Consider the following 17376-nt stretch of genomic DNA (forward strand, 5'->3'; position numbering starts at 1 on the left):
AATAGAAAGAGAGCAACAAAAGAAAACCTCAGGAACCAGAAGAAAGAAAATAATAAAAATTAGAGCCAAACTAAATGAAATAGAAAGTGGAAAAATTAATAAGACCAAAAGATGATTCTTTGAAAAACTCAACAAAATTGATAAACCATTGGCCAAACTGACAAAAGAAAAACAGAAAAGGAAGCAAATAACCCAAATAAGAAATCAAATGGGCTATATTACAACAGACCCAAGAAAATTAAAAGAATCATATCAGATTACTATGAAAAATTGTACTCTAACAACTTTGAAAACCTAGAAGAAATGGATGCATTCCTAGAAACTTACCACCTACCTAAACTAACACAATCAGAAGTAGAACAACTAAATAGACCCATAACAAAAGAAGAGATTGAAAAGGTAATCAAAAAACTCCCAACAAAAAAGCCCTGGCCCAGACGGCTTCACTGCAGAGTTCTATCAAACTTTCAGAGAAGAGTTAACACCACTACTACTAAAGGTATTTCAGAGCATAGAAAAGGATGGAATACTACCAAACTCATTCTATGAAGCCACCATATCCCTGATACCAAAACCAGGTAAAGACACCACAAAAAAGAAGAAGGAAAGAAAGGAAGGAAGGAAGGAAGGAAGGGAGGGAGGAAGGGAGGAAGGGAGGAAGGGAGGAAGGGAGGAAGGGAGGAAGGGAGGAAGGGAGGAAGGAAGGAAGGAAGGAAGGAAGGAAGGAAGGAAGGAAGGAAGGAAGGAAGGAAGGAAGGAAGGAAGGAAGGAAGGAAGGAAGGAAGGAAGGAAGGAAGGAAGGAAGGAAGGAAGGAAGGAAGGAAGGAAATTACACATCTATATCCCTCATGAACTTAGATGCAAAAATCCTCAACAAAATTCTAGCCTTAAAATTCAACAACATATCAAAAAAATAATTGACCATGACCAAGTGGGATTCATACCAGGTATGCAGGGATAGTTCAACATTAGAAAAATAATTAATGTAATCCATCACATAAATAAAACAAAAGACAAGAATCACGATTGTATCAATTGATGAAGAAAAGGCATTTGACAAAGTTCAACACGCATTCATGATAAAAACTCTCAGCAAAATAGGAATAGAAGGAAAATTCCTCAACATAATAAAAGGCATTTATACAAAGCTAAGAGCCAACATCTTCCTAAATGGAGAGAGCCTGAAAGCATTCCCCTTGAGATAGGGAACCAGACAAGGATGCCCCTTATCACTGCTCTTATTCAACATTGTGTTGGAGGTCCTAGCCAGAGCAATTAGGCTAGATAAAGAAATAAAGGGCATCCAGATTGACAAGGGAGAAGTAGAAGTATCTCTATTTGCAGACGACATGATCTTATACACAGAAAACCCTAAGGAATCCTCCAGAAAACTACTGAAACTAATAGAAGAGTTCAGCAGAGTGTCGGGATACAAGAAAAACATACAAAAATCAGTTGGAATCCTGTACACCAACAAAAAGAACATTGAAGAGGAAATCACCAAATCAATACCATTTACAGTAGCCCCCAAGAAGATAAAATACTTAGGAATAAATCTTACCAGAGATATAAAAGACTTATACCAACAAAATTATAATACACTTCTGCAGGAAACCAAAAAAGACCTATATAAGTGGAAAAACATACCTCACTCATGGGTAGGAAGACTTAACATTATAAAAATGTCTATTCTACCAAAAGTGATCTATACATTTAATGCAATTCAGATCCAAATTCCAACAACATTCTTTAATGAGACAGAGAAGCAAATCACCAACTTCATACGGAAAGGAAAGAGGCCCCGTTTGGGGACCACGGTTTCAAGGGACACCTAAGTCAACTGACATAATAAAATCTATTAAGAAAACATTCTGCATCCCACCTTGGAGAGAGACGTCTGGGGTCTTAAATACTAACAAGTGGCCATGTAAGATGTATCAATTGTTCTCAACCCACCTGGATCAAAGGAGAATGAAGAACACCAAGGTCACAAGGTAATTATGAGCCCAAGAGACAGAAAGGGCCACATATACCAGAGACTACATCAGCCTCAGACCAGAAGAGCTAGATGGTGACCGGCTACAACAGATGACTGCCCTGACAGAGAACACAACAGAGAATTCCTGAGGGAGCAGGAGATCAGTGGGATGCAGACCCCAAATTCTCATAAAAAGACCAGACTTAATGGTCTGACTGAGACTAGAAGGATCCCGGTGGTCATGGTCCCCAGATCTTCTGTTGGCCCAGGACAGGAACCATTCCTAAAGCCAACTCTTCAGACAGGGATTGGGCTTGGAGAGGGATGCTGGTGAGGAGTGAGCTTCTTGGATCAGGTGGACACTTGAGACTGTGTTGGCATCTCCTCCCTGGAGGGGAGATGAGAGGGTAGAGGGGGTTAGAAGCTGGTGAAATGGACATGAAAAGAGAGAGTGGAGGGAGGGAGCGCGCTGTCTCATTAGGGGGAGAGCAACTGGGAGTATGTAGCAAGGTATATATAAGTTTTTGTGTGAGAGACTGACTTGATTTGTGAACTTTCACTTAAAGCACAATAAAAGTTAAAAAAAAAAGAAATTAAGTGCTTTTTTAATTTCTATAGTTTCATGCAATACAGAACTAAAATAATAGTACCTTAAATACATAGAACTTTATTTTTCATATGTAAAATGTAGGCTACAAGGTGCTCAGAGCTCGTGTGGGACTCTGAAGTTGTCCGTGAGTCAGGCTACTTTGAGATTCCCACACTGTTATATCCAGGGTATAGTCTTTGCCCTCCTGGTGGAAATTGCAGCTCCAGCGATGACATTCATATTTCAGGTAGGCTGGAAGAAGTGGGGAAGAAGTGGGCTGCACTTGCCTTTAAGGCATGCCTTGGAAGTTACCCACATCACCTCTCCTCACATCCACTGATCACAACTTTCCACAGGGCCACGGCTAGCTATCAGAGAAGCTGGAAAGGCTGTCTCCCTCCTTTCCCCTTGAGTGGTAGTGTGCTCAGCTTAACTTGAAGATTTCTATTGTTAGTAGGAAGCTAGAATGCCTGTAGGAACATACATAGTAGACTCAAGTATGGTAGATTGATAATTTCCAGGGAAATCTCTTATTTTGCACTCTATAACAGAGCAAGACAGATATATTTTTCAGATATTGATGGATGTTTTATTCAATAATTATTTATAGCACTCTTGTTTTGAATTACTGCTTAACTAAGTGTTTAAGCACGTAAGCTTCCTCTTTGGATATAGTTTTGCCAGTTAAACATGTTTGAAGTGAGCAAGTTAATAGCTGGTTCTCCATTTCCTCACCTGAAAATCGGCATGTTGTTGTTGTTGTGCACCATCAAATTGATTCCAACTCATAGCAATCTCATAGGACAGGGTAAAACTGCCCCACAGGGTTTCCTAGGCTGTAATCTTCATGGGAACAGATTGCCAGGTCTTTTCTCCTGTGGAGCTGCCGGTGGGTTCGAACTGCCAACCTTTCTAAAAGCAGCTGAGTGCTTAACCATTGTGCAAGCAGGGCTCCTTGAAAATGGGAAAAAAAAAATACTGTGTAACTTTAAGTATAAATGATTTAATTTATATAAAATTCTTAACACTGTGTTGAGGACAGAGTGAACACTCATTAAAGTTGTTTAAAATTTCTTTTCGATTCTTAGGAACTGAGAGAATAAAAGATAAATGAGTTTCCATCCTCTCACTAAATGACTTTATGTGGCATCAGGTCAGCCGTAGTGTAGAGAAGAAAAGAGTGAAAGTAAGAAGTAAAGAAACTTTTGTAATTCTTGCCTGGTTATATGACCTTGAGCAAATCACACCTCTGGAGTCTTAGTTTTTTCATCTGAAAAACAGGAACAATTACAACACATGTCAGGGCTTTGTTAGTATCAAATAACACAATATATATAATACACTTGGAAAACTCTAAAATGCTAGTTGGTCATGATGTAATAACTGTTATAACCCATTGCCATAGTGTCTATTCTGACTTCATAGCGACCCTATAGAACAGAGTAGAACTGCCCCATAGGGTTTTCAAGGCGGTAAATCTTTATGGAAGCAGGCTGCCACATCTTTCACCTGAGGAACAGCTAGTGGTTTGAACCACTGACTTTCGGTTAGCAGCTGAGTGCTTAAACATTGTGCCACCAGGGCTCCTTATAGCTGTTACTAACTGGTGTCAATTCACACCAAAATGTGCTGAAATATTTACACATCTTATCTCATTTAACCTGTATAATGATCCTGTAATATGTGTACTATTAGGTCCATTGTACCATGAGGGAAAGGAAACTTAGAGACCCAAGATCACCCCACAGTTTGTTGGAGGAGTTTATCTTGAAAGTCTGTGGTGCTTCTAGAAATGAAGAGGATGGCTTAGTTTAGCTCAGTCATAGGAACACAGGGGAATAGTTGAAGTAAGACTGGAAGGTGGGCTGAAGACACTGTTTCGGGAACTTTGAATGTCAAGATGATGGTTTGAACCTTAACTGAGAAAGAAATGAGGAACTGAAAGATTTTTATGAATATGTAAGCTTAGAAAGGGTGAAATAGATGAATTAAAGGAGGAAAAAAAGCAGGGGGATGACTTACAGCCTATTTTAATAGTCTGCTGTGGACACTGGCCGTGGAAACGCTAGTCAGTGAATCTGTGTCTACGAATGTTAAAGTGACCACATGCCATTTATCAAGCAGCGTGTTCAGGAGGAAATCATTAACATGCTACTTCAAACACCCTCCATATTAACAGGAGGGCATCAAAGCTACCAAGATCAGGATTCTGGGTTTGTTCAAATTCTCCCTGAGCCTTACCTCTGCCATGCTTTCTCTGCTCTGTAACTTAGCTCTTGTTTCCTCTCGGTGGCTTCCGCCTGAACTCTAATTTTAATTTTCCTGGTCCTTGGTTTCCTGACTTTGACTCTGACCCACTGCTTCTTCACTTAGCTCATAATTTACCTTTTTCTTCTGTTGTTTTTGTTGTTAAGTGCCGTCAAGTCGGTTCCGACTCATAGCGACCTTATGCACAACAGAACGAAACACTGCCTGGTCCTGCGCCATCCTTACAATTGTTGTTATGCATGAGCTCATTGTTGCAGCCACTGTGTCAATCCACCTCTTTGAGGGTCTTCCTCTTTTCCGCTGACCCTGTACTCTGCCAAGCATGATGTCCTTCTCCAGGGACTGATCCCTCCTGACATGTCCAAAGTATGTAATAAGCAGTCTCGCCATCCTTGCTTCTAAGGAGCATTCAGGTTGTACTTCTTCCAAGACAGATTTGTTTGTTCTTTTTGCAGTCCATGGTGTATTCAATATTCTTCGCCAACACCACAATTCAAAGGCGTCAACTCTTCTTCGGTCTTCCTTATTCATTGTCCAGCTTTCACGTGCATGTGATGCAATTGAAAATACCATGGCTTGGGTCTGGCGTACCTTAGTCTTCAGGGTGACACCTTTGCTCTTCAACACTTTGAAGAGGTCCTTTGCAGCAGATTTACCCAATGCAATGCGTCTTTTGATTTCTTGACTGTTGCTTCCGTGGCTGTTGATTGTGGATTCAAATAAAATGAAATCCTTGACAACTTCAATCTTTTCTCCGTTTCTCATGATGTTGCTGATTGGTCCAGTTGTGAGGATTTTTGTTTTCTTTATGTTGAGGTGCAATCCATACTGAAGGCTGTGGTCTTTGATCTTCACTAATAAGTGCTTCAAGTCCTCTTCACTTTCAGTGAGCAAGGTTATGTCATCTGCATAATGCAGGTTGTTAATGAGTATTCCACCAATCTTGATGCCCTGTTCTTCTTCATATAGTCCAGTTTCTCGTATTATTTGCTCAGCATACAGATTAAATAGGTATGGTGAAGAAAATAGATTTAAATCTTTTTCTTCTAGGCTCCACAAAATCAGACTTACTAACAGGTATTTGTAAACTTTCTGACTTAGCTAAAGTCATTTTTTTATGGGTGTTAAGGTGGTGGGGTAAGATCGTTCCAGTGAGCACAATGGCAAATACCTAGGTCTATAATGGGAAGGAGACCTGGCTGACCAGTGGTTAAAGTGCTTGGCTGCTAACCAAAAGGCCAATGTTTTGAACCCACCAGCCACTCCACAGGAGAAATATGTTTCAGTCTCCTTCTGTAAAAATTTAAAGGATTCCATAAAGCCCTGAAAACCTTATGAGGCAGTTCTACTCTGTCTTATAGGGTCAGTATAAGTCAGAATCAACTCGACTGTAATGTGAGTGAGTTGTTTTGTTTTGGTGTAACGGGAAGACAGTGAGAAAAATAACTCAAATATATTCTTATATGAGATCTGCATGATATGTGGCATTGAGTAGTAGTTAACGTGTGGAATCAGCATATGCTCTGTGCATTCCGTTATGCAGCAAAATAAGACTATTGAAAATCAGGAGAATGGATCTATTTTCTAGGGTGACACTAATTATCTGTGTGATGCCCAGTAAGTCACTTTGCTTCATTGGCTTTCAGTTTCCTCTCTTAAAAAAAGGGGATTGGATTAGGTGACCCACAGCTAAAAGGTCTTTCTAGTTATAGCATTTTATGGTGTTAACACTTAAAGTCATGAAACACCTCTGGTGCAGTAGTTGCAGGGCATGTAAATAAACTCATATCTCGTCTACAAGTACATCTTGTACAACCCTCCTGGAAGTGTAAGACATATGAGCATTGGTGATCTTGATTAAAGTAAAATATATTAATAATAATATTGTTGTTGTTAGGTGCCATCAAGTCGGTTCTGACTCATAGTGACCCTATGTCCAACAGAAGGAAAAACACTGCCTGGTCCTGCACCAGCCACACAATTGTTGTTTGAGCCCGTTGTTGCAGCCACTGTGTCGACCCACCTTGTTGAGAACCTTCCTTTTTTTGCTGGCCCTCTACTTTAGTAAGCATGATGTCCTTCTTCAGGTACCTGTTGCCCCGATAACATGTCCAAAGTATGTGAGACAAAGTCATCCCATTCTTGCTTGCAAGGAGCACTCTGGCTGTATTGCTTCCAAGACAGACTTGTTCATTCTTCTGGCAGTCCATGGTATATTCAGTATTCTTCACCAACACCGTAATTCAAAGCTCTCAGTTCTTCTTAGGTCTTTCTTATTCATTGCGCAGCTTTTGCATGCATATAAGATGATTGAAAATATCATGGTTTGGGTCAGGTGCACCTTAGTCATTAAAGTGACATCTTTGCTTCTTAATACTTTAAAAGGTCTTTTGCAGCAGATTTGCCCAGTGCAATGTGTCATTTGATTTCTTAACTGTTGCTTCCATGGGTGTTGATTGTGGATCCAAGCAAAATGAAATCCTTGACAACTTCAGTCTTTTCTCCATTTAACATGATGTCGCTTTTTGGTCCAGTTGTGAGGATTTTTGTTTTCTTTATGTTAAGGTGTAACCCATACTGAAGGCAGTAGTCTTTGATCTTCATCAGCAAGTGCTTCAAGTCCTCTTCACTTTCAAGCAAGTAGGTTGTTAATGAGTCTTCCTCTAATCCTTATGCCCCCTTCTTCTTCATATAGTCCAGCTTCTTGGATTATTTGCTCAGCATACAGATCGAGTAAGCATGGTGAAAGGATACAGCCCTGACGCATAACTTCCCTGAATTTAAACCACACAGAATCTTCTTTTTCTGTTCGAAGGATTGCCTCTGAGTCTACTTACAGATTCTGCATGAGCACAATTAAGTGTTCTGGAGTTCCCACTCTTTGTAATGTTATCCATAATTTGTTATGATCCACACAGTTGAATGCTTTTCCATAGTCAATAAAACATATTTCTGGTATTCTCTGTTTTCAGCCAAGATCCATCAGACGTCGGCAATGATAGCCCACATTCCACGTCCACTACTGAATCTGGCTTGAATTTCTGGAAGTTCCCTATAAAGGTACTGCTGCAAACACTTTTGATGATCTTCAGCAAAATTTTAGTTATGTGTGACATTAATTTTACTGTTTGATAATTTCCACATTCTGTTGGGTCACCTTTCAATGGAATGGGATCTCTTCCAGTTGGTTGGCCAGGTAGCTGTCTTCCAAATTTCGTGGCATAGATAAGTCAGCCAATTCCAGCACTGCATCCGTTTGTTGAAACATGTCAATTGATATTCCATCAATTCCTGGAGCCTTGTTTTTCACCAGTGCCTTCAGTGCAGCTTGGGCTTCTTCCTTCAGTATCAACAGTTCTTGACCATATGCTACCTGCTGAAACGGCTAAATGTTATCCAGTTCTTTTTGGTACAGTGACTGTATTTTCCTTCCATCTTCTTTTGATGCTTCCTTCATTGTTTAATATTTTCGCCATAGAATCCTTCAGTATTGAAACTTGAGGCTTGAATTTTCTCTTTAGTTCTTTCTGTTTGAGAAATGCTGAGCATGTTCTTCCTTTTTGTTTTTCTAACTTTAGGTCTTTGTACATTTCAATCAATATTATATTATGTATAATTATTTTTTATTATATTATATATTTCATTATATTCTTTGTCTTCTCCATCCACCCTTTGAAATCTTCTCTTCTACTCTTTTACTTCATCATTTCTTCCTTTCACTTTAGCTACTCTATGTTCAAGAGGAAGTTTCAGAGTCTCTTCTGACATCCATTTTGGTCTTTTCTTTCTTTCCCATCTTTTTAATGATCTCTTGTTTTCTGCATGTATGATATCCTTGATATCATTCCACAGACTGTCTGGTCTTTGGTCATTAGTGTTCGATGAGTCAACTCTGTTCTTGAGATGGTCTCTAAATTCAGGTGGAATGTACTCAAGGTCATACTTTGGCTCAGATGGATTTGTTCTAATTTTCTTCAGCTTTGACTTGAATTTCCATACGGGAAATTGGTGGTCTGTTCCACAGTTGGCCCCTGGTCTTGTTCTGACTGATGATATTGAGGCTTTCAGTTGTCTCTTTCCACAAATGTAATCATTTTCATTTCTGTGTATTCCATCTAGTGAAGTCCACGTGTATAGTCATCCTTTCTGTTGGTGAAAAGAGATATTTGCAATGAAGAAGTTGTTGGTCCTTCAAAATTCTATCATGCCATCTCCAGCGTCGTTTCTATTACCAAGGCCATATTTTCCAACTAGTAATCCTTTTTTGTTTCCAACTTCTGCATTCCAATCACCAGTAATTGTCAATGCATCTTGATTGCATGCTTGATCAATTTCAGACTGCAGAAGTTCTTAAAAAATCCTCAGTTTCTTTGTCTTCAGCATTAGCGGTAAATTTGAATATAGTTCTGTTAACTGGTCTTCCTATTAGGTGTATGGATGTTATCCTATCAATGGCAGCATTGTACTTCAGGATAGATCTTGAAATCCTCTTTTTTATGATGAATGCAACACCATTCCTCTTCCATGTGCAATTCCAGGCATAGTATACCATATGATTGTCCAATTCAAAGTGGCCAATAGTAGTCCATTTCAGCTCACTAATGCCTATGATAATGATGTTTATATGTTCCATTTCATTTTTGATGACTTCCTATTTTCCTAGAATCATACCTTGTATATTTCACCTTCCAGTTATTAATTGATGCTTGCAGTTGTGTCTTCTCATTTTGAGTGGTACCACATCAATGCACGAAGGTCCTGAAAACTTGACTCCACCTACATCATTAAGGTCGAATCTACTCTGAGGAGACAGCTCTTCCCCAGTTGTATTTTGAGTGTCTTTCAACCTGAGGGCCTCATCTTCCAGCACTATATCAGACGATACTCCACTGCTATTTATAAGGTTTTCATGGGCTAATTTTTTTGGAAGTAGACTGCCGGTTTCTTCTTCCTTGTCTGTTTTAGTCTGGAAGCTCAGCTGAAACCTGTCCACTATGGGAGACCCTGGTGATATTTGAAATACAGTTGGGATAGCTTCCAGCATCACAGCAACACACAAACCACCACAGTATGACAAACTGATAGACATGAATAATAGTAATATAATCACAGACAAAAAAAAAAAGTGCTAAGGGATTTACCATCCACTCCATGGGAGAAAGATATGGCAGTCTGCTTCCTTAAAGTTACACAGCATTGGAAGCCTTATGGGGCAGTTCTATTCAATCCTATGGGGTCACTATGTGTTGGAATTGAGTCGACAGCCATGGATTTAAGGGGTTTCTTTTTATTTTAACTTGATATATCAACAAGAAACTGTTTTAGCTCAAAATATTCTATTACAATACTCAACCTTTCCTTCCAAAGAAGTGCAATGTTAGGGAATTTATTACACATAACATGTGTTTATGGTTCATTATAAAAGAACCCACTAGTTTTGTGCTTTTCCCCAACGTTGGGTAAAAAAAAGAAAAAACTCAGCAGCTTAATCAGTTGATTATGCATTCTGAGCTCAGCTTTCTGTTTCCAAACAGTGAGTCTGAAAGCTATAAACATTCTGACTTCTGCCTGGGGAGTGTTGAATGTTCCAGAAATGTACATCACCCTGGAAAATCCAAGGTTAGTTTCCAATGTCTCCATAACATGCTGTTTCCATAATTCTCAAGTTAGCAGAAAGTTCTCAGGTTTTTGCGTGGCACTTTGCCTGCTGCCTGGCAGGAGTCATACTGTGTCCTCAGAGCTAACACTTTGAAATAAATCTTCATGGAGATAAGAACTAATTTTATCCTCTTTTTAACCTCTCTTTTTTTTTTTGGTTGGGATAAGGGGACAAAACAGTAACTTGACATGTAAAAATCTAAGACATTTCTTTTTTTCTTTCTTTTGCTTTTGCTTTTTAAAAACACTCGGTATGTCTTTATTTGCATCTTAGAGGAGGAGAGTCAGGACTGCTTATATATATGGGCTGAGTAGTAATTTTTGAGTTTACATTATAATTTTAATGGCCAAATCAGGGGAAGGAAGGTGGTAGGGTTTGTGAATTGTAGTGATGGAGAGTAGAAGGGAAAAGAAGACCTAGTTGAATTCTCTAGAGACATTACTTGGTTATGTTTTATTAATATGAGTTATGGAAAACTCAATAATATCACCAAAACCGTATTGTTAAGAGAATGTCCTAAAGGCCAAGTGTTTACAAATGCAAATTAACAGACTTTTAATGAAGTTTTTTTTATTGTGTTTTAAGTGAAAGTTTACAGTTCAAGTTAGTTTCTCATACAAAAATTTATATACACGTTCTTGTTGTTGTTAGGTGCCATTGAGTCGGTTCCAGCTCATAGAGACCCTATGCACAACAGAACAAAACACTGCCCAGTCCTGCGCCATCCTTACAATCTTTGTTATGCTTGAGCTCATTGTTGCAGCCACTGTATCAATACACCTAGTTGAGGGTCTTTCTCTTTTCTGCTGACCCTGTACTCTGCCAAGCATGATGTCCTTCTGCAGGGATTGATCCCTCCTGACAACATGTCCAAAGTATGTAAGACACAGTCTCGCCATCCTTGCCTCTAAAGAGCATTCTGGTCGCACTTCTTCCAAGACAGATTTGTTTGTTCTTTTTGCAGTCCATGGTGTATTCAATATTCTTCCCCAACGCCACAATTCAAAGGCGTCAACTCTTCTCTGGTCTTCCTTATTCATTGTCCAGCTTTCACATGCATGTGAAGCAATTGAAAATACCATGGCTTGTGTCAGGCACACCTTAGCCTTTAGGGTGACATCTTTGCTCTTCAACACTTTGAAGAGGTCCTTTGCAGCAGATTTGCCCAATGCAATGTGTCTTTTGATTTCTTGACTGTTGCTTCCATGGCTGTTGATTGTGGATCCAAGTAAAATGAAATCCTTGGCAACTTCAATCTTTTCTCCATTTCTCATGATGTTGCTGACTGGTCCAGTTGTGAGGATTTTTGTTTTCTTTATGTTGAGGTGCAATCCATACTGAAAGCTGTGGTCTTTGATCTTCATTAGTAAGTGCTTCAAGTCCTCTTCACTTTCAGCAAGCAAGTTTATGTCATCTGCATAACGCTGGTTGTTAATGAGTCCAATCCTGATGCCCCGTTCTTCTTCATATAGTTTCTCGTATTATTTGCTCAGCATACAGATTAAATAGGTATGGTGAATGAATACAACCCTGACGCACACCTTTCCTGATTTTGCATCAATCAGTATCCCCTTGCTCTGTCCAAACAACTGTTTTTTGATCTATGTAAAGTTTCCTCGTGAGCACAATTAAGTGTTCTGGAATTCCCATTCTTCGCAATATTATCCATAGTTTGTTATGACCCACACAGTCGAATGCCTTTGCATAGTCAATAAAACACGGGTAAACATTCTTCTGGTATTCTCTGCTTTCAACCAGGATCCATCTGACAGCAATGATATCCCTGGTTCCACGTCCTCTTCTGAAACTGGCCTGAATTTCTGTCATTTCCCTGTCAATACCCTGCTGCAGCTGCTTTTGAATGATCTTCAGCAAAATTTTGCTGGCATGTGATATTAATGACATTGTTCTATAATTTCCACACTCGGTTTGATCACCTTTCTCGGGAATAGGCATAAACAAGGATCTCTTCCAGTCAGTTGGCCAGGAAGCTGTCTTCCATATTTCTTGGCATAGACGAGTGAGCACGTTCAGTGCTCCATCTGTTTGTTGAAACATCTCAGTTGATATTCTATCAATTCCTGGAAAATTGTTTTTCACCAATGCTTTCAGAGCATCGGTTCCTGATCATATGCCACCTCTTGAAATGGTTGAACATCAACTAATTCTTTGGTATCATGACTCTGTGTATTCCTTCCATCTTCTTTTTTTTTTTTTTTATAACTTTTATTAAGCTTCAAGTGAACGTTTACAAATCCAATCAGTCTGTCACATATAAGTTTACATACATCTCACTCCCTACTCCCAATTGCTCTCCCCCTCTTGAGTCAGCCCTTTCAGTCTCTCCTTTCTTGACAATTTTGCCGGCTTCCCTCTCTCTCTATCCTCCCATCCCCCCTCCAGACAAGAGTTGCCAACACAATCTCAAGTGTCCACCTGATATAATTAGCTCACTCTTCATCAGCGTCTCTCTCCCACCCGCTGACCAGTCCCTTTCACGTCTGATGAGTTGTCTTCGGGGATGGTTCCTGTCCTGTGCCGACAGAAGGTCTGGGAGCATGGCCGCCGGCATTCCTCTAGTCTCAGTCAGACCATTAAGTTTGGTCCTTTTATGAGAATTTGGGGTCTGCATCCCACTGATCTCCTGCTCCCTCAAGGGTCCTCTGCTGTGCTCCCTGTCAGGGCAGTCATCGATTGTGGCCGGGCACCAACTAGTTCTTCTGGTCTCAGGATGATGTAGGTCTCTGGTTCATGTGGCCCTTTCTGTCTCTTGGGCTCTTAGTTGTCGTGTGGCCTTGGTGTTCTTCATTTTCCTTTGCTCCAGGTGGGTTGAGACCAATTGATGCATCTTAGATGGCCGCTTGTTAGCATTTAAGACCCCAGACGCCACATTTCAAAGTGGGATGCAGAATGATTTCATAATAGAATTATTTTGCCAATTGACTTAGAAGTCCCCGCAAACCATGTTCCCCAGACCCCCGCGGTTACTCCGCTGACCTTTGAAGCATTCATTTTATCCCGGAAACTTCTTTGCTTTTGGTCCAGTCCAATTGAGCTGACCTTCCATGTATTGAGTGTTGTCTTTCCCTTCACCTAAAGCAGTTCTTATCTACTGATTAATCAATAAAAAACCCTCTCCCACCCTCCCTCCCTCCCCCCCTCGTAACCACAAAAGTATGTGTTCTTCTCAGGTTTACTATTTCTCAAGATTTTATAATAGTGGTCTTATACAATATTTGTCCTTTTGCCTCTGACTAATTTCGCTCAGCATAATGCCTTCCAGGTTCCTCCATCTTATGAAATGTTTCAGAGATTCGTCACTGTTCTTTATCGATGCGTAGTATTCCATTGTGTGAATATACCACAATTTATTTACCCATTCATCCGTTGATGGACACCTTGGTGGCTTCCAACTTTTTGCTATTGTAAACAGAGCTGCAATAAACATGGGTGTGCATATATCTGTTTGTATGAAGGCTCTTGTATCTCTAGGGTATATTCCTAGGAGTGGGATTTCTGGGTTGTATGGTAGTACTATTTCTAACTGTTTAAGATAACGCCAGATAGATTTCCAAAGTGGTTGTACCATTTTACATTCCCACCAGCAGTGTATGAGAGTTCCAATCTCTCCGCAGCCTCTCCAACATTTATTATTTTGTGTTTTTTGGATTAATGCCAGCCTTGCTGGTGTGAGATGGAATCTCATCGTAGTTTTAATTTGCATTTCTCTAATGGCTAACGATCGAGAGCATTTTCTCATGTATCTGTTGGCTGCCTGAATATCTTCTTTAGTGAAATGTGTGTTCTTATCCTTTGCCCACTTCTTGATTGGGTTGTTTGTCTTTTTGTGGTTGAGTTTTGACAGAATCATGCAGATTTTAGAGATCAGGCGCTGGTCGGAGATGTCATAGCTGAAAATTCTTTCCCAATCTGTAGGTGATCTTTTTACTCTTTTGGAGAAGTCTTTAGATGAGCATAGGTGTTTGATTTTTAGGAGCTCCCAGTTATCGGGTTTCTCATCATCATTTTTGGTAATGTTTTGTATTCTGTTTATACCTTGTATTAGGACTCCTAGGGTTGTCCCAATTTTTTCTTCCATGATCTTTATCGTTTTAGTCTTTATGTGTAGGTCTTTGATCCACTTGGAGTTAGTTTTTGTGCATGGTGTGAGGTATGGGTCCTGTTTCATTTTTTTGCAAATGGATATCCAGTTATGCCAGCACCATTTGTTAAAAAGGCTATCTTTTCCCCAGTTAATTGACACTGGTCCTTTGTCAAATATCAGCTGCTCATACGTGGATGGATCTATGTCTGGGTTCTCAATTCTGTTCCATTGGTCTATGTGCCTGTTGTTGTACCAGTACCAGGCTCTTTTGACTACTGTGGCTGTATAATAGGTTCTGAAGTCAGGTAAAGTGAGGCCTCCCACTTTCTTCTTCTTTTTCAGTAGTGCTTTGCTTATCCGGGGCTTCTTTCCCTTCCATATGAAATTGGTGATTTGTTTCTCTATCCCCTTAAAATATGACATTGGAATTTGGATGGGAAGTGCGTTAAATGTATAGATGGCTTTTGGTAGAATAGACATTTTTACTATGTTAAGTCTTCCTATCCATGAGCAAAGTATGTTTTTCCACTTAAGTATGTCCTTTTGAATTTCTTGTTGTAGAGCTTTGTAGTTTTCTTTGTATAGGTCTTTTACGTCCTTGGTAAGATTTATTCCTAAGTATCTTGTCTTCTTGGGGGCTACTGTGAATGGTATTGATTTGGTTATTTCCTCTTCGGTGTTCTTTTTGTTGATGTAGAGGAATCCAAGTGATTTTTGTATGTTTATTTTATAACCTGAGACTCTGCCAAACTCTTCTATTAGTTTCAGTAGATTTCTGCAGGATTCCTTAGGGTTTTCTGTGTATGTAATCATGTCATCTGCAAATAGTGATAACTTTACTTCTTCCTTGCCAATCCGGATACCTTTTATTTCTTTGTCTAGCCTAATTGCCCTGGCTCGAACTTCCAGCACGATGTTGAATAAGAGCGGTGATAAAGGGCATCCTTGTCTGGTTCCCGTTCTCAAGGGAAATGCTTTCAGTTTCTCTCCATTTAGAGTGATATTGGTTATTGGCTTTGCATAGATGCCCTTTATTATGTTGAGGAATTTTCCTTCAATTCCTATTTTGGTAAGAGTTTTATCATAAACGGGTGTTGGACTTTGTCAAATGCCTTTTCTGCGTCAATTGATAAGATCATGTGGTTTTTGTCTTTTGTTTTATTTATGTGATGGATTACATTAATGGTTTTTCTGATATTAAACCAGCCTTGCATACCTGGTATAAATCCCACTTGATCAGGGTGAATTATTTTCTTGATGTGTTGTTGGATTCTATTGGCTAGAATTTTGTTGAAGATTTTTGCATCAATGTTCATGAGGGATATAGGTCTATAATTTTCTTTTTTTGTAATGTCTTTACCTGGTTTTGGTATCAGGGAGTTGGTAGCTTCATAGAATGAGTTGGGTAGTATTCCGTCATTTTCTATGCTTTGGAATACCTGCAGAAGTAGTGGTGTTAACTCTTCTCTGAAAGTTTGGTAGAACTCTGCAGTGAAGCCGTCCGGGCCAGGGCTTTTTTTTGTTGGGAGTTTTTTGATTACCGTTTCAAACTCCTTTTTTGTTATGGGTCTATTTAGTTGTTCTACTTCTGAATGTGTTAGTTTAGGTAGGTAGTGTTTTTCCAGGAATTCATCCATTTCTTCTAGGTTTGCAAATTTGTTAGAGTACAATTTTTCATAATAATCTGAAATGATTCTTTTAATTTCATTTGGTTCTGTTGTGATGTGGTCCTTCTCGTTTCTTATTCGGGTTATTTGTTTCCTTTCCTGTTTTTCTTTAGTCAGTCTAGCCAATGGTTTATCAATTTTGTTAATTTTTTCAAAGAACCAGCTTTTGGCTTTGTTAATTCTTTCAGTTGTTTTTCTGTTCTCTAATTCATTTAGTTCAGCTCTAATTTTTATTATTTGTTTTCTTCTGGTGCCTGATGGATTCTTTTGTTGCTCAGTTTCTCTTTGTTCAAGTTGTAGGACAGTTCTCTGATTTTGGCTCTTTCTTCTTTTTGTATGTGTGCATTTATCGATATAGATTGGCCTCTGAGCACTGCTTTTGCTGTGTCCCAGAGGTTTTGATAGGAAGTATTTTCATTCTCGTTGCTTTCTATGAATTTCCTTATTCCCTCCTTAATGTCTTCTATAACCCAGTCTTTTTTCAGGAGGGTATTGTTCATTTTCCAAGTATTTGATTTCTTTTCCCTAGTTTTTCTGTTATTGATCTTTAGTTTTATTGCCTTGTGGTCTGAGAAGATGCTTTGTAATATTTCGATGTTTTGGACTCTGCAAAGGTTTGTTTTATGACCTAATATGTGGTCTATTCTAGAGAATGTTCCATGTGCGCTAGAAAAAAAAAGTATATTTTGCAGCAGTTGGGTGGAGAGTTCTGTATAAGTCAATGAGGTCAAGTTGGTTGATTGTTGTAATTAGATCTTCCGTGTCTCTATTGAGCTTCTTACTGGATGTCCTGTCCTTCTCCGAAAGTAGTGTGTTGAAGTCTCCTACTATAATTGTGGAGGTATCTATCTCACTTTTCAATTCTGTTAAAATTTGATTTATGTATCTTGCAGCCCTGTCATTGGGTGCATATATATTTAATATGGTTATGTCTTCCTGATCAATTGTCCCTTTTATCATTATATAGTGTCCTTCTTTATCCTTTGTGGTGGATTTAAGTCTAAAGTCTATTTTGTCAGAAATTAATATTGCTACTCCTCTTCTTTTTTGCTTATTGTTTGCTTGATATACTTTTTTCCATCCTTTGAGTTTTAGTTTGTTTGTGTCTCT

This window comes from Elephas maximus, chromosome 14 (assembly GCF_024166365.1).
Source record: "Elephas maximus indicus isolate mEleMax1 chromosome 14, mEleMax1 primary haplotype, whole genome shotgun sequence".
NCBI lineage: Eukaryota > Metazoa > Chordata > Mammalia > Proboscidea > Elephantidae > Elephas > Elephas maximus.